This window comes from Tamandua tetradactyla, chromosome 22 (assembly GCF_023851605.1).
Source record: "Tamandua tetradactyla isolate mTamTet1 chromosome 22, mTamTet1.pri, whole genome shotgun sequence".
Classification (NCBI taxonomy): Eukaryota; Metazoa; Chordata; class Mammalia; order Pilosa; family Myrmecophagidae; genus Tamandua; species Tamandua tetradactyla.
In genome coordinates this window covers 4,061,896-4,081,188 of record NC_135348.1, presented here as the reverse complement: position 1 = coordinate 4,081,188, position 19,293 = coordinate 4,061,896, and the positions used below count along the sequence as shown (strand labels likewise).

Below are 19,293 nucleotides of genomic sequence, written 5' to 3'. Positions count from 1 at the left end.
AAATCTCAACAATGAGTGAAAAAAATTCTCACTGCTGACAGTTCATCACGTCAGTACACTTTCTTTGGGTTCCCCAAACAAATCTTAAAAATATCACAGAGTAGAAAGCAATGAGACATTTCATTTGACTGCCTATAGTTACTGTTTTAGTATGCACATCTGGAAAGAAGAGGCAGATGTTTGGACTACAATGTTTATATGCAGTTGTAAATAATCACTGAATTTTGTACTCTACATTTGATGGAGCCCTTAGAGTAGAACCAATATTTGAACCTACTATTATTATTAACAGATGGAAAATAGGTTCATTTTGTTATTGTTGTTTCTGGTTTGCTTTTGTATTTTTTTTTAAATCCAGTATAATCTAATCTGCAAAATGCAATTAAGAACAGCGGACTTGAGAGTTTGCACAAAAGACTTCGAATAAAAAATGAACACATGGTGATTACAGCTCATTTAATGAAGAAAGTGGATACCTATTTCAAACCGTGTTAATTAGATTTTTCTCTCTTATTTGGAACTGGAATCAAGACACTAGTACGTGTCACTGTGTATGGTTCAGGAACTCTAACATGCAGAATTGGAGATGTGGTTTCATGTAGAGCACGTACAGCTTTCAGTTGAAGGAGAGACTGTGGGAAAAAAAGTGCTCTTTGGATATTTAATAGATTTATGTATCCTTGTTCAAGACCCTGCCTGAGGATCAGGTATAATCCTACGTGATGCATTTGGTTGGACTCATGAGACAACCTCAATTTTAAGTAATCTTGTTCTTCTCATTGTTAACAACAAGTTGAGTTGGTTATTCTTCTTGCAAGGAAAATTACACAAAAAAAGCAATTATAATTTACAACTGGAGAAAACAGGTCTTGATGTTCACTTACAGACAGTGCAATATTCCTGAGCTCAGCAGAGCGACAGGAAACATGGGATTTTAAGGGAAAAGTAATGGTATATGTATCACTACTTAACATACATAATGGGTATGGAATCACTGAGCACACATGAAAAAAGCTCAAGAATTAATGGATTATGTTTTAGCCCTCCAGATATGTGAAAAAAAAGCACAAATGTTAGTTTCCAATGATAAATCAGTGTGGTTGCCTAGTTTCATATTGTTTTAAGAATCTACCAGCAAAGAAAAAAAAAGAATCAATCAGCAAAAGTTCATGAAAGACATCACAGTAATTTAGGTTGCCCTAAAACATTAAAATGCAAGGTTTTTTTTTCTCTCCAGAGGAAGGCTGACATTACTTTCTAAACAATTTATAAATAAAAAATGTATTGTGATATCTTAGCCATAGATATCATGTTCACACTCACATGAACATGCATGGTATATACACGATAGAGAGAAACAAAAATGATTATTGATAACCACCATTTTTGCATTTATTTTACTCAAATTTAAAAATGCAATGCTTTTTATCTCAACACAGAATTTACTGTAAGTAGCTAATAATAATAATGGCTACAAACAAGATGAAATTTCTAACAATTTTTATAAGAAAACAATTCAGACAGTTAAAAAATTTATTAATGTGGTAATATTCATACACTTCCTTACACTTCCCTTACCATTTCTCATTTCCTTTCTCTTCCTTCTCTCCGTTAATAGACAAAGGCTTATATTTTATGAGATATGGGGAAGAGAAGTTGGATTTATCTAATAATTAAAGAATCAAAAGTAGTAGGAGAGAGGAGAGGAAAGCTATACAGACAAGGTGCTTGCGAGAATATGACATGCAGAATTTTCCAGGGATGCAAGTGGTTTCCAAAAAATTGGGAAATGGATACATCCTAGAATTGCGCATGTTTGTGAAAGAAGAAGGAGCAGGATTCACCTGAAGCCACTCCTAGAAAACACATCCTTGTGGGAGAAAGCATTGCCTTCATGACACCTTGATTTGGGATTTTTCCTAGCCTTAAAATTACGAGTCAAAAAATTCCTACTGTTAAAAAAAAAAAAAAGTATCATTGCATGATACTTGCTTTAGCAGGCAGAAAACTACACAGTTTTTAAAATCAGAAGAAAAAAAGAAAATTTTTAATACGTAATGTTAATATACTTGCCTTAATACTAATACAGTCATAAAATTTAATTTTTCAGTTTGTACATGCATAGGAAGGGACGGATGAAACCTAAAGTGCTTAGAGTCAACTAATGTCATAATGCAGCCCTGGTTTCTATGAAAACAGAAAAGTTTTGTCTGTTCTTGGTTTTTATATAAATGAAATCAATCATAACATAGGTTCTGCTTTGTGTCCAGAATCTTTCAGTCAACATGATAGTTTTGAAAAATGTCCATGTTACTACATATAATAGCAGCTATTTCATCTTTATTACTGAGCAGCATTAATCATATGAATATAACAGGCTTACCTCGTTTTAATGCACTTTGCTTTATCACACGTCACAGACACTGCAGTTTTTTTACAGATCCAAGGTTTGTTTCAACCCTGCATCAAACTAATGTATTGGCGCCGTTTTTCTAACAGCATGTGCTCACTTTGCATCTCAAGAATTTTGTAATTCTTGCAATATTTCAAACTTTTTCACTATCACCATATTTTTGTTTTGGTGATCTGTGATCAGCGTTCTTTGATGTTACTATTGCAATTGTTTTGTTTCTCCATAAATTGTACCCATAGGATATAAGAAACTTAATAAATGTGTGTGTTGATGCTTCACTTTCTCTCTCCCTCTCCTCAGGCCTTCCTGTTTCCCAAAACACTACAATATTGAAATTAGGCCAATTAATAACCCCACAATAGCCTCTTAGAGTTCAAGTGAAAGAAGAGCCACAAGTCTGTCACTTTAAATATACAAATTAGAGATGATTAAGCTTTAGTGAGGAAGACACGTCAAAAGCTGAGACAACGGGACAGCGAGGCCTCTTGCGCCAGTTAGCCAAGTTGGGGAAACAAGAAAAAATGCTCTCAAAAGAAATTAAAAGAACTACTTCAGTGAACACATGAATGACAAGAAAGCAAAGCAACCTTATTGCTACATGGAGGAAGTCTGAGTGATCTGGATAGAAGCTCAAACAAGCCACAATATTACCTTAAGCCAAAGTCTCATCCAGAGGAAGGCCCTAATTCTCCTCAATTTTTAAAGGTTGAAAAGAGGTGCGGAAGCTGCATAAGAAAAATCTGAAGCTAGCAGAGGTTGGCTCATGAGATTTAAGAAAAGAAGTCAGCTCCATGATAAAAGTGAAAGGTGAAGCAGCAAGTGCTGAGGCAGAAACTACAGAGAGTTGTCCAGAAGATCTAGCCAAGGCCAGTGATGAAGGCGTCTACACTGAACAACAGATTTTCAGTGTAGACAAAACAGCTTTCTATTGGAAGATAATGCTATCTAGCACTTTCCAGGCTAGAGAGGAGAAATAAATACCTCACTTCAGAGCTTCAAAGGGACAGGCTCAATCTCATTAGGGGCTAAGACAGCTGCTGACTTTAAGTTGGAGCCAATGCTGATGTCCCATTCTGAAAATCCTAAGGCCCTTAAGAATTAAGACAAATCTATCCTTCCAGTGCATTTTAAATGGAACAACAAGGCCTGGGTTATAGCACAGCTGTTGAAAACATGGTTTACAGAATATTTAAGAACATGGCTGAAACCTACTGCTCAGAAAAAAAAGATTCCTTTTGAAATGACTGCTCATTGACAATGCACCTGGTCACTCAGGAGCTCTGATGGAGATATATAATGTGTTTAATGTTGTTTTCATGCCTACTAACACAATATCCATTTTAAAGTCCATGGGTGAATGAGTCTTTTTTAAGTCTTATTTTTCATAAGGCTTTAGCTGCTGTAGATTGTGATTCCTCTGAAGTATCTGGACAAAGTGAATTGAAACCCTTCTGGAAAGTCTTCACATTCTAGATGCCATTAAGATTATGTCCAAATTAAGGCAAGACTATAAAAATGGCCAAATTAAGGTATCCAGGGAACAATACTTTGGCTCAAGACAGCCGATGGTTTTCGGGGTTTCTCTCTCTCAATTGGAAAGGCACACAGCAATGTGTGCTAGCGATCTCTCCAGGCTTCTTCAGCGGCTTCTGTGGGAGCATTTTCTTTTTTCATCTCCAACATCTCTGGTTGTGTAGTCTCTGTTGGCTCTGATGACTCTCAAACATCTTCCAAACATAGCTCCTTCTTAAGGGGCTCCAGTAAGAAACCCCACCATGAATGGGTATAGACCCATCTCCATGGAAACTGTCCAATCAAAAGGTACGACTCACAATTGGGTGGGCCACATCTCTATGGAAACAATCCAAAAGCTCCCACCCAGCAATATTGAATGAGGATTAAAGGACATGGCTTTTCTGGGGTTTTGTAACAGCTTCAAACCAGCACACATGTTAGACAGAAATCTTTCATGAAAGGAAAAGGGCACTTTTCAATGTGCGAGCCCTGACCCACAGAATGTGTTCCATTTTCCTTGTGGTGAATCAAATGAATTGGCCCAGCTACCAATTATGTGCTACAGGTTTGACAAAATAAATCATGCTTCAATTTTTCGTGTATGGACAACAATGCGAAAGCTACAATTGACATATTTTTACATAAAGTTTTTCCATTCTTTGATTTTTAATAAACTTTGGAATCCAGAAAAAAAATTCAGTGCAGCAAACTTTGTTGTTGTCTTCTTTTAAGAAATTGCCACTGCCAACCCAACCCTCAGCAACCTCCATCTGGTCAGTCAGCAGCCGTTAACATCAAGGCCAAGCCCCCACCAGCAAAGCGTTTATGACCATCTCAAATGATGGTTAGTATTCTATAGCAATTAAAAGTTTTTAAGTAAGGAATTAGCATTGTGTTTTGACATACATAATAGACAACAGTATAGTATAAACATAGCTTTTGTATGCACTGGGAAACTAAAACATTTGTGTGACTTGCTCTACTGTTTGTGCTGGTTTGAAACTGTTGCGTACTCCAGAAAAGCCATGTCCTTTAATCCTGATTCAGTTCGTAGGGTGGAGACCTTTGATTAGATTGTTTGATGGAGACTGACTCAATTGCGGGTGTGATCATTTGATTAGATGGAGCTGCGACTCCTCCTACTCAAGGTGGGACTTGATTCATTTACTCAAGTCCTTTAAAAGGTGAGACATTTTGGAGAAAACACAGTTGCTTCAGACCTAATAGAGACACAAACATCTGGAGACACTTGGAGAGCTGACAGAGAGAGCAGATGACTAGAAGTGGACATTTGGAGATGCAGAGTCCAGCAGATGCTGGCATGTGTCTTTCCATGAAATGCTCAGCAAGCCAACCTAAGGGAAGACCCATAGATGTTTAGAGAGGAAACCATTGGCATCAAAAGCTGGAAGCAATGGAACCAGGAACAAGGACCAGCAGACACCAACCATGTGCCTACTTCTGTGCCAGACATTGGACTTTCTGGAGTAAAAGTATCTTTTTCTGGATGGTTTGGACATTTTTATGGCTTTAGAACAGTAAACTTGCAACTTAATAAATTCTCTTTCAAAGCCACTGCATTTCCATTATATTGCATTCTGGCAGCATTTAACCAACTAAAACACTGCTATATTCCTATATTTCTTTTATTGTGATACTCAAATTTTGCAATGATCTGGAACCTAACCCACAATTATTTCCCATGTATGCTTGTATCACGATTTGCATACCCATTCTCCTGTGATGGTTAGTCAAGCTACTTCTTGTTTATGACTACTATGAAGAAAGATGCTATGAACATTCTTGGACAAATAAGAGACTATATTTTGATTTTTAGTTCTCTTGGGTAAATATATAAGAATGGAATTGCTGGGCCATAAAGTAGGTCTATATTTAACTTTGCAAAATACTACCAAACAATTATTTAAAGCAACTGTATTATATTATGCCCCCACCAACAATATATGAGAATTCCACATTAGCCACAACTTTGGTAAATCTCCATTGAAATATCCTGAACTTAATCACATCTTTATGGTTTCTCATGCCATATAAGGTACAATATTCACAGATTTTGGAGATTAGGTTGTGTGCATCTTTGGAGAGATATTTTTCAGTCTACTATACAGGTTTCACAAATTTTCTCTTTATCTTTTATTTTCTTCAATTTTATTTATTTATTATTTTGGAAGTACATGGTCCAGGCATTGAACCTGGGTTTCCCACATGGAAGGCGAGCATTCTACCACTGAACTACCTGGGCACCACAATTTGATTTTAATGTACTTGGGTATGACTCTTCATTTTTTTAAAACTTTCTTCTCCTAAATAATGTTTGCTAAGCCCTTGATTCCATGGGTTAACACATTTTTACCAATTTTGGAAAACTGCTGGCCATTATCTCACCTCTTTCTTTTTCTTCTATCGTTCTCTTTTCTTCTTGAATTCCATTTTACACATATTATAGCATTTCATATTAATGAAATTAATTGAGATTGATTAAGTTGAGATCCTACAGATCTCAAATGATCTGTTTCTAGTTATCATTATTATCTATTTATTCATTATGTATTTCAGTCTAGCTGATTTTTATTCACTTTTATTCAAATTCACTGGTTCTTTCCTTTCTTATGTCCATTCTTCTGATAAGATGAGATGATTTTTCCAACATTTACATTTGGTATTTTTCCTAGTTGTCATTCTCTGTTTTGATTTCCTGTGTTCTCATTCATCTCACTTTCTTTTACTCTAGATCCATTAACATATTTAAAATTGGCACTTTAAATTCTTTGTTTCATGATTCTAACATGTAAACCATTTCTGGATTTACTTCTACTAATGCTTTCATTCTTGATGATGGATTGCATTTTATGACTTTCTTCTACATTTCATAATTTAAAAAAAAATGTTTGTAAGTAGAGAATGAGATAAATATTATCCCAGGATAATGAAAGGACCCCCATTCATCTGTTACTGAGCCAACTAATCTGTTGTGAACCAGTTGTACGTGAGCAACTGAATGGTTAGATTGAGTTGAGCACTGATGCGGGATTCTCCCATCAGCTGGGTTTGAGATCTCAGTACTAAAGATGACCATAAAGATCTCTTTTTGTTTTACAGCACAGCAGCTAACACTTTAAATCATGGTAGATCTACTCTAACTTTTTTGATCACTGGGGAATTTTCTTTGCTATCCATTCTTGACCCTGCTTTTCTGACATTCAGGCATCTCTCTCTTGGCCTTAATACTCTGAAGCCCACTGTTTGAAGGGATTGCAGTCAAGCATTCAGTGAAAACCCTGCAAGTCTTGGAAAATTCCTCTCAATTCCCCTATCTTGCCTTCATCCTTAGACTGCAATGTTTCATACTCGGTAGAGACCCAGCATGCTTAGGGGTCATCCTTCTTAGCAATCTGTTGTGGGACAGGCTTTAGGAAACATGTCTGATGTATGTGAGGGTTCACAATACTTGAAATGTTTTATCTTGATTCTTCTGCCTGCCCCTTACTGTTCAGTAGTCATTGCCTCACACTTCCCGAAAGCCTAGTGTTCCTCAGCTGTATTTCACTCAGTTCTGCTGTTCTGCCTTCTGCTTCCAATGGCATCCACGTGCCTCCAGTGAGTCTCTCTCCACTCTCCAGCTCTATTCTTTAGCCTCCTAACCACAACCCCCAGCTCTCAGTAAAGCCTGTAAGAAGTGACAACAGGGGAGAACTGACTTGCTGTGAGCTGGACCCCTTCGGGATTCTAAAATATCAGGCAGCATAATATTTGGCCATTATTTTTTATTACTATTATTTTAATTGTGGCTTGTTTTTCTTTACCCCTTTCTCCAAGGATGAAAGCAATCACAACTCTTTCTCTCCCAGGACAGGCTTGTCACTTCATGGAATTTGGTTCATTGAGATTTCTTCATAACCTCAAATCTCTGATGGGATTATACAAACTGTGATTTTCTTGGTTATCTCACTTTTTTCTGTATTAGGGTAAAATGAATGTTCTTTTGATACTTTCTACATCTTATTCAGAAGCAAGTGTCTGCAACGTTTGATGGATTTGATGGTAAATGTACACTGACTAATCCTGGGTTGAAGGCAAAACTTCAAAATTAATCTAGTTATTAATACTTAAGTTATTATGTAGATTAGATTTGTTCACAGGAGATGTAAACATAAATTGAAAAATTCAAAGGTGCCATAAGGTGTTAAGATCCACAACTTTTGAATAAAAAACCTTATGTCAGTATTTCTGCAGAATTATTTGACAGATTTTTGAGATTTTAAATACGCCTTTTTCATACCTAAGTTTTTTGAATATTATTTCCTCACGGTGAGGCAACTTTAATTTTAAAATAGAATTATTTTGTTTTAGTATAATACCAGTGGGGAAATAGTAGATTCATCACAGGAATGCCTTTATGAACAGCATTCTTAATCATATAGATAGAAGAGCTATATGTTTCATGAGAAAGATTTGAATTTATCTACAACTAACTCCCTGATTCCCTATTCCATAAAATATATAGGATTCAAAGCATTATGTATTTACCTATTTAAGGTAATAAAAATATAAGACCCTCTATGGAACATTAAATTAAAAATAATCCCCGAGAAAAGAAAGCTTTACAGAATATAATGTAACTTGACAAATAACTAAGGGTGTTTAAGAGTTCTTTCTAAGTGGTGAAATAATGGATCTTCCTTTTTAAAGTGACACCATCCATTTCACCCGCTTTGATCAGACTTTTAGGTATCTTTTTCTTTTCCTTTTTGATAGAAAAGACTTTTGAGACTTGCCAGACACAATCAATAGCTCCATTTTTTTTTTTTTTTTTACTTTATTGAAAAATATGCCTCAGGGGAAACGGAGATGGAAAGTGAGAGAGAAGGTAAAAATCTTTACAGGGGAAAGAAAGTAAAACAAGATGTAGTACTTTTCAAGTGATCATCACAGACTGATTTGAGGGTAGTAGAAAATATTTTAACTGATTAGAAAAGAAGGAAAAAAAAAAAACGCATGGCACTTTTAGCCACAAGTCTTCAGAGATAACTAAAGCTTCTAGTTCAGCTTTTAGATAACAGAAAGTCATTTAAAAGCAGAAGAAATGACCTCTTCTCCGGATTTTCAATATTGTTATGCAGTAAATTTTCGCCTGCCTTGGAGAATAAACATGGTTATTGTGATCCTTTGATTTTTAAATTAATGCGTACACTGAATCATTAATTATTTACCAAATATGTAAGGAATGCCAGTGCACAGTCCTAGGCCAAGGAATGAAATGGCCAGGCAAGTCATCAGTACCTTTAAGTTTTTGTATCAGGCGAGGTAAATTAAATGTCACGTCTGAAAATATCATTATGTAACTCAGATTTACCCATCACAGTCATTATTTCAGGCTATCATTTTAATACTAAAAGCATAGCCATGTGCAAAATTCTGATTGATGGCTTTGTAGAGAGCTAAGCATACATTAAATTATATGACCATTTAGAGTTGGCTCAAGGCAAGTTTCTTTATCTGCATGAATACCAGACACAATTCTTAGAAATGTTTTAGACATTTATCTGCCTGCATGCCCTGCAGATAGATGACCAGATCAAAGGATTATTTCAGTTCCCTTTCTCCCCTTAAGAGTGAAGGGGTGTTATCACAGGTACTTTAAGTAGGTTCCAGAGAGCATACTTTAAAAATCCAACTGCTGCTCCCTATATTGAGAGGATTCGTACTCTAATCTACAATATAATCTGCGAAACTGTGGATTCAATCCAACTTCAAAAATAGAACTGTAAGTAAGTCTTTATGTTCATTTTACAGCTCATCCAGACATAAAAGATTATTTATAAAACATGTAGATTTTATGACAATCTTTGTGAATTTCTATGGAGAATCCTGACTAAAAGAGTATTTATATCTTTGAAATTTAATTGTATATTTCCTTAATTTTATGAGAAGTTATGTTTATAAAACTTGAAAACCATTATAATTTTGGGAAAAATTAAATTTGGGACAATTTATTTTATACATATTGGAGACATGTAACAGTGACTTCTACTATATAAGTCACATGTATCTAAAAGCGAGTTAAATTTGTCTATTGGCCATTTATTTCACAGAATTTATATACTTCTTTTGAGCAGGTAGGTTATCTTTGCCCTGTTAGAGTCAAATACCAATGATTTTATTTCCTTTTCATAAAAGAGTGTAATTTTAGGTCACAAGAGAATTAGTAAACCCATCTCTATTAAAAATCTGAAAAAGAAATGTTTTAAATCCAGAGGAAATGACAACAAGAAAACTGCTTCTTTTTGAGTATCTGAAATTGTATAACTTTCCCCCAGAGAAATTTTTTTCCCTAATAAATTTTATTAGGGAAAATTACTGGCTTTCTACCTGACTGTAAGATGTACAAATTGGTAGATTCTGGTAACATTTTCAAAACATACATTTAAATTTTAGGTTGGTTTGCCAAAGAGCAAGCTGTTTATTTCCATCCTTTATAAACACTAACACAACTGAAACAATATTTGATTAACTCTCCAAAATAATTTTCTGAGATTATATGATAGATTGGCCATTGAATAACACTGCTCACTATTCAACAAAGTGCTGAATGTAGGACGGTGACAGTGCAAAAGGAACATATTCCAGAATTCAGCTATTCTTCCAGGTAAACATTAGAATAGCATTTAAGGCTTGAAATAGGAGGACATATCAAACGAAGTTTTTTTTTAATGTAATGTGAATCACTTGTGGGCAAAAGCAATGATACACACGAATAGTTAAATACATTTAACAACAGAATGAACAGCACAAAATGAGGTATATTATTCTTAACCTAGCAAATTTTAGTAAATGAATATTTTATATGCATGAAACGACACTCATACACTAATACAAAAGAGATATGTATTTAAAAATCTTTAAGGATTTAAAAATTTTCAAAAAGCATCACTAAATACCTCCAGCATTTTATGCATCATTAGCATAAATGATTTATTAAAATAAATTATTTTAATAATAATTTATTAAAATAATTGAAATTTAACATTCTAAATTTTATTATCTTTCTATTCATCCCTTCAAATATCATGTCGATGTGTGCGTTTTGTGTAAAGCGTATCTCTGTGTGTGTATATATGCATCTTGTTGTCTATCAATCACATATTTTTTTATCATCATCTATCATCATCATCATCATGCTAGACCGGGCTTTATATTCCAGTAAACAAGACTGTCCTTCTTTCCTTTCTTCTGTTTTTATTCACCTAAAACAAACAAATTATATGTGCCTCCCAGAACCAAAAGTAATAAGCATAGACCATAACACCAAACTTTAAAATATGCCTGAAAAAATGTCAAATACAAATTAAAAATAAATAACTGTATGTATAACTGAAATTGGGGATGTCAATATTAAAGTCAGATAACGTGGAATGTAAGGTCAGCTATTCAATGGAAGAGGCAAAATTTGATGATGATCAAAGCTTTAATAAACAAAGAGAAAACAACAGTAATACATGTTTTTGCACTAAACAAAAAACGTGGTAAAATACTTAACCCATATTTACCGAGAAATAAAAACAGGTGACCAAAATATTAAATTCCAGAATTGCAGCATTTCATTCCCTTAACTTTAATGCCATGAGGATTACTGAAGACTGTTTTCTTTTATATCTGAATAATATAATTCAGAAGCCAAACTGGGATTATTTCTATACAGCATTTTTTTTTTTGTATTTAGAGAAAAGGAATCAGAGAACTGAAGAGGAAGAGATTATATTTCACATGCAGAACACAAATTATTTTATGTCCAAGTAACAGTTGCAAAATTACGTACTTAAATACAGAGTATATTTTAATAAATTCCAAAGAGTAGAACTCCTCCAGACCTTATGCGCTGTTCAAAGGCAACAAAAAGACAAAAATAATAAAATAATCTCCAAGTAAATAATGTAAATGCACAGAATATGTTTTAAATAAATATTATGTTAACTAAAAATAATGCTAAAATTAGAATTTCTAAGAAAGGAATGCAAACGATAACTTTTTTAACAAAATAGATTGTGAAAACTAAACAGAAAAGAAAATATTTATTCTTTATGCTTTAATATTATGCAAAATCTAGAAATAAATTAAGAAAATGGGGAGTAAATGCTCAAGTGTTGCACTGTTTCTATTTGGGGTGATTAAAAGCTTTGGTAATGCTTTTAATGGTGATGGTGGCAATACAGCATCAAGAATGTAATCAACACTACTGAATGATATATTTGAATATGGTTAAAAGGGGAAATTTTAGTTGTTAGGTGATACATATGTTGCTGGAATGAGAATTAAAACAACAACCACAGCCAGAAGACTGCACAATACAATCATTATTAACCCTGAAGTAAACTCCGGACTATACTTAAAAATGTAACTATAATAATATAAATATATAAACATTCTCTCATCGATTGTAACAAAGATACACACTAATGAAAAATGTTAAAAATGGGGCAGGTAAATGGGAACTCAATTTTCTCCATGTTCAAAAATTGAACAACAAAATAAATCAAAGACAATATCCATTAAAGATACAGCTAGCTGCCTGGCTCAGATTGATTTACCTATTCTTTGCAAGCAGAATCTTCAGTTGGAGTGCTCAAGTGAATAGTTCAGTATATACTCAGATTCCTTAACCCTTGTAGCTAGGATGGCACGTGACAAAGTTTTGAGTAATAATAAGTAAAAGAAATATAAAAAGACTCTAACTTTTGACTGGTAAAATAGAAGGGAATTTTGTTTTCTAGTAGTTCCCATTTTTGTCTTTTTTGCATTCTGACCTTTGCTAGTTTACCGGGGGGGTAGGAGCCTTGATGCAGTGGGAAAAAGAGGCACATGGTAAGGATGATAAAGAGAGAGAAGGAAAATGGAAGTGATGTCCTAGTGAGGCTGTTTTACTAGTCTCCTTCTGTTTTAGTTTCCTAGGCTGGTCCAGGTAGATACATGAAATGAGCTAACACACAATGGGAATTTATGCATTCAAGGTAGATGCTGGGAAAATGTCCAAATCAAACCATCATCAAGGCAATGCTTTCATCCTGAATATCAGCTGCTTGGGGGGCCTTGGTTCCCTCACCGCATGGCAAGACACATGGTGGCATCTGTTGCTGCCTCCCTTCCCTTCCCTTCCAGGTTTCATTGCTTTCCGCTTATTGCTTTCATGGCTTTCTCTCTCTTTGTCTGACTCTTATGCTCTTCATAAAGGACTTCAATAACAGGATTAACACTCATGCCAAAGGAAGTAGCTCACAATTTAAATGAAGTAGCTCCTTCAAAAGGTCTACTTAAGACCCACAGGAATGGATCAACTTTAAGAACTTGTTTTTCTAGGGTATACACAACTTCAAACTATGACAACTTCAATGTTTGTTTTGCTAAAACAATAACAAATAAAACATTCTATTCACTTAAGGCCTTATATGGCTAAGATGTGGTCAACAAGAGGGATTGAAAACCCAAATAAAAATAACTGCATTTCAAAAAGAAAGTAGAACCATTAAGACAAAATCCGGTTCTACTAAGTGTAAATGAACAGGTTTCCTAATTTAAAAATAATAAATATACATACAGCATAAAGTAAGGGAAAAGAGAGATAGTCACATAAAATAACTTCAACATTATTATAAGAAACTACTAAAAAGCAATTTTTATGAATTTACGACAGGCTTACCCAATCTCCAAAATCAGTGAGAAAATTTACATATTTAAATATTCAAAATTTGCATCACTTTTCTTACAAAAATATGCAAAGAGAAAGACAATATTTGTAACACATGAAACACACAAAAATAATAACCATCCTACATAAACTATTCCTATACACCAATGATGACCCATAATATAATGGAAAAATGTGCAAATAATACTGACAAGCAATTCATAAAAAGAAACAAAAGTTAACAGGTAAAAATTCTTAAACTCATGGATAAAGGCATTTAAAATAATGCACGCTGATTTTTCACTTATCATATTAGCTAAATAAGAAAATTAACACTAAATGTTGAAGAGAATGTACAGTAAATGGGCGCTGTCAAACACGTTTAACGCATATTTCAGATGGCACTATTTATTAGCTTTTTGATACTACCTAATATCTTAAATGCATTAACGCTTTAAGCAATTCTATTTCTTTTAATATATTGTCAGGAAAAAATAGTCCACCTGTATTAACGTAGACACAATGAATGATATTTATCACAGTGAAGTATTTAACAGTAAAAAATATCTATCAGAAATGGACTGGTTATATGATATGTAGGCATTAACAAAAACAGTTATGTTCTTATATAATGATATACAAGGATATCCTTGAAACATTAAAAAAATCTTATATATATGCACACACACACGCACACAATGTATGTGTGTGTATGTATATCTGGCCTTAAATTCTACATTACTTGACTTTAATATCCAGATTTATTTCTCTGCACATCTCTCTCCTTTTCCAGTAGTCTGTTCTTTGAACTCTAGCTGCCTCAGGCTCCTGAGAATTTCAGCTCTAATTTCTTCAGTTCAGGAAGACTGCCAGGTTTTCTCTGAGCTCTTCTACCAGTACCATCGTCTGGAAATTCTTTCCAGGCAATGAGGTCAGGCAAGGATAGTTATCACAGTATTGGATTTTCCTCTCTCAGGGATCACTGTTCTTTGTTCCCCAAAACTCAGTGTCTTGAAAGTAACTGTTTCATATAATTTACCCTGATACTTTACTGTTTCAGGTAAGAAGGCGTGCTGATTTGAAATTATTATGTATTCCAGAAAAGCCATGTTTTAATTCGGATCCATCTTGTGTGGCCAGATCTATTGTTTAGGGTAGAAACCTCTGACTGAATTGTTTCCATGGAGGTGTGACACACTCAGTTGTAAGCATGAGCTTTTGGTTAGATACGTCTCTAGAGAGGTGACACACCCAATTGTGGGTGTGATCTTTTGATTAGATGGAGATATGACTCCACCCACTCAAGTTGGGTCTTGACTGGTTTACTAGAGTCCTTTAAAAGGGGAAGCATTTTGGCAAAACCTCAGATGCAGACCCTTGGAGAAGAGCTGATTCAGTGCTAACAGAGATATGGATGTTTGGAGATGCTTGAAGTGCCAACAAAGAAAGCAGATGCCTAAGCATAAGAAAAGCCCAGCAGACATCACCATGTGCCTTCCCATCAGATGCTAAGCAAACCAGAACCCAGAGTTGTATTCCCAAGGAACTAAGTGAAGGCCCACAGATGCTTAGAGAGGTAAACCACAGGCATCAGAAGCTGGAAGCAATGGAATTGGGAACAAGGACCAGCGGGCATCAATCACATGCCTTCCCAGATCATCCTTCTTTGAGCCAAGGTATCTTTCTCTAGATGCCTTAGTTTAGACATATTTATGGCCTTAGAAATGTAAACTTGTAACTTAATAAATTCCTCTTTTAAAAGCTACTCCATTTGTGGTATAATGCATTCCAACAGCTTTAACAAACCGAAACAGAAGATAAAACCTTTCCCTGCTCCTCCATCTTGGCTGACAGTACAAATTTTCGTAAAGAGTTTAAAATATCATTCTTTTAGCACTTTAATTTCATGCAGCCAAATTTCTTGTGTTACAGGATGACAAGAAAGCTTCTTATATTATGTGATAAGCAAAGCTTTATAAAACTGAAAGGAACATACCCATTTAATTGACTCGAAGATGCATGTTTCCCCCACATTTTAACATAGATGTAATACTTCAATTTGTAAAATTTACATTCAATGAAATGTATAGTACTTCAGATAGATATTTACACTGTAAGTAAATAATTCTTAAACACATTCATGATGACTGGATTTTTTTTTTTGTATACTGTGTGCTCGGGTCACATTTCATGACTTTTCCATGTGAGTATCCTGTTATTGAAGCACCATTTGTTGAATTTTTGTTTGTTGTTTGTTTGTTTTGCTTATTTGTTTATTTTGGGGGGTAGTGCTCGGTTCAAATCAGCATATTTTAATAATAGCAATTTCTTACTACATTAGAATTTCTAACTACATTAACAAAAAGTAACATATATGTGTGAAAATATCAAATGTTTAAACTAGAGATGCTGCTTGTTACACAGACTGCTTTGGAGATTTTTTTCAATAATTTTTCTGTGCTCCAGAGGTCTGTGCTTTACAATTTATTGGGTGAGAATTGGCTGTCTGAGAAAGCTAATTCAGAAGTGTGCTATTGAATTAGTCTTTAACACAAACTGTAATTCACTAAGTGGTGTCTTGGTTGCCTAGAAGAATGAACTATGCTTTAAATTTACATCCAGGAAGCATTTACACAGAAGACCAATCCTGGTTTCCTATATGCTCAGCAGAACAAAGCTAGCATTTTGAAGCAGTCCCAGACTCCAAATTAAGTACACGTTGAAACACCAAATCAAATAAAGTAAGGCAGATATTATACATATTGAGTGTCTACAATGCAATTCAATAAAAATGATTTTAGACACTTACATATCCAGTTAACTTATTTGGCTTTAAGATATTTATTTTTATGTTAAAACATAGATTGTGAAATGTAGCCTTTTAAGATAATTCTAACCAATGAAATTATATATATGTATTCCTCACACAATTAATGAATATCAAGATATATCCAGATAATACTTAAGTTTATTACTATATGACTGCTAAAATATTTAAATTTGTTATATTTCATTATTGCTTTTAAACAACCTCTTTCAAATGACTGATCAATGATGCTGGTATTGTATAGCTCAGTATTTGCTATTTATTTCAAGTCAAAAGTTAGTCTTTTAAACTCTCTGATTTCCACCAAAAACATTATTACTAAAACAAATAAAAGGACACGTTAAGGTAAAGGTAAAGTTAGAAGTTTCAGATAATAAAGGAGAAAACTAAGTTAGCAATTCAAAATTTAAAAGTCGTAAGACAAAATGAAAATAAATCAGGAAATACAAGTGAATATGAAATATTTTTAATTTAAAATGTTAACTCTTGGCGGGCCGCGGTGGCTCAGCGGGCAAGAGTGCTTGCCTGCTATGCCGGAGGACCCCGGTTCGATTCCCGGCCCCAGCCCATGTAAAAAACAAACAAACAAACAAAATATAATAAAACAAGAAAATGTTTAAAGATGTTTCCCTTTCTTCCTCCCATCCTTCCTTCCTTCTCTCTGTCTTTCCTTCCCTTCCTCCCTCTCTCTAAAAAAAAAAAAAAATGTTAACTCTTTAAAAAACCCCACTAATTAAATATAATCACTTGGTGAATATTTTATTTTATACTCTAAGCTTATATTTGCTTTTAATTTCCTCTTTATTTTCAAAAGCAGGGAAAAGTTGAACAGATAACTTAGGTTCAATTAAATGACAATATTGCTTAGAGACTAACAGCTGATATCCCTGGCCCCAAAGAGGTATTAGCAGTCAAATAATGGTTTATACATTTTACATTAGAACCAGTCTTGTAATTCCTTAAAAGACTTTAGAATCTGTCATTAATGCCTAAGACTGATTGTTGGCAATAGATTCATCAATAAAGGAACAGAACAATATTGACGATGCCAAAGTTGAAAAAGTTGATGCTACCTTTTTTTTAAATTTTAAAACCTAGCAAATACCTCAATATTCATAAAAGTGTAAACAGCTTTTCTTCTAACAAACTTGAATTATAATTACATTATTGTGTTCATCTTTTCTATATCACCTAATCCCTCTACAATTTAACTAAAAGCAAACACTGTAATAATTAAACGTTTTTAAAGCAAAATCACTAATTCTTTTACTTCAAATAACTATTAAATTTCACAATTCTGTACGTCCGAGTGTGAGCAGAATTGAGTTTTCTGCTCCATCTGGCATCAACTAAAGTTATTCGGTGATATTAGTTTGTCAGATGGGCAGATCTACTGGGTCCAAGATGCTGTTTTTTTTAATTAGAGAAAATGTGGATTTATGGAACAAATAATGCATAAAATTCAGAACTTCCATAGATCACCGTATTATTTATACCCTGCACTGATGTGAAATATTTGTTATAACTGACAGAAGCACATTTTAAAAACTATATTATTAATTAACACCAACTAATTTGACATGTATTTTAATAATGCTTATATATATATTGCTTTACCTTGAATATACTATAAATATTTTAGCATCACCAAACTTTTATATATATTACAATGGAATATTTTCCTTATTTCATGAAAATGAATTCAAAACACTGACAAGAGAAGTCAAAAATATATAAAATCTGATCATCAATTTAAATATTTTCCCTACTCCAAATTTTAAAATGCTTGTGATGTTATCCAATATTTTGTAAATAATATACAAAAGTGCCAAAGGGTGCACGGGTGGCTCAGTGGTAGAATGTTCGCATTTCCGGACCATGCACCCAAGAAAAAAAAAGTGCCATAATAAAATCTGACTATTTATATGCACAATATAAAATAAGTTGAAAGTTCCATGAAAGTAGAGGATCGATTGTCTTGTTAAATACTTTGTTTCAGAACTTACCATAGTTCTCAATGAATGCTTATTTTGATATAAATTAGAAAGTTTTTTCCACTTGCTGCTCTAGCACAGCTTCCTTCCTTTTTGAGTTCAAATAAATCTGTTTTCTTTTACAACTCTCCAAAACACACTAACAGTACCTTCTTCGGAACTCAGAGGAGTAACTGCCTATGCAGCTCAACTGAAAATGGTATTACATACAGTATATGATAATATCTTATATTATTACTGTTAGTATTGATTATCTGTCATTTAATTTTCAAAGGTTGATATCCTGTCTTTTAAATTCTTTCTGGGCAATGATGATGAATTAAATTTAATTTTGTCCCTGAGATAGCTTATTAACTCAACCCTTAGCAATCTTTAAACCACAATTTAAAAAATCAGTAACTGCAGTTCAAGCATGTTTTAAACCCAAATAACTTTTATTTTTGAAGGCATTTTGAATGCTATCATTTAAACAAATTCATTTTCCACATGAAGACAACTGACATCAAAATTTAAATCCAGTATTTATGATGTTCAGATTACAATCCATTTTTTCTTTCTCTTGAGCAACTTCTTATTGCAATTCACTCAGTATTTGCATACCGCATGCTTTTTTATTTTTCTAAAACAATTTAAAAAAACAATTTTAATATTTTTGTGAAACACATTTTCTTTTTATAACAAACCATTATGGATACAGTGTGCATCCCTTAAAAAAATAAATTCTGCCAAGAAGAGTAATATGTATTTTCATGAGCATAAATATGTCATTAATAATTATTGGTTGGTTAATATATACAAATAACTATTTGAAATTCTGTAAGTTCTGAAAAACCTTGCTAACAGT

The 19,293-nt window shown here is 33.7% G+C and overlaps 1 protein-coding gene across 8 annotated transcripts in view; it reads right to left on the bottom strand.

Annotated features, from left to right (window-relative positions):
- Positions 1–19,293, bottom strand: part of FSTL5 (follistatin like 5) — an 875,733-nt gene that overhangs the window by 619,192 nt on the left and 237,248 nt on the right. Inside the window, exon 1 of one of the 8 annotated variants that reach the window (XM_077139635.1) lies at positions 18,462–18,612. The exons of the other annotated variants lie outside the window; for them this stretch is intronic. The gene's annotated coding sequence lies outside the window, so the exon portion shown is untranslated. Of the gene's footprint in view, positions 1–18,461; positions 18,613–19,293 lie in introns of those variants that run through there. 8 annotated transcript variants of the gene reach the window in all.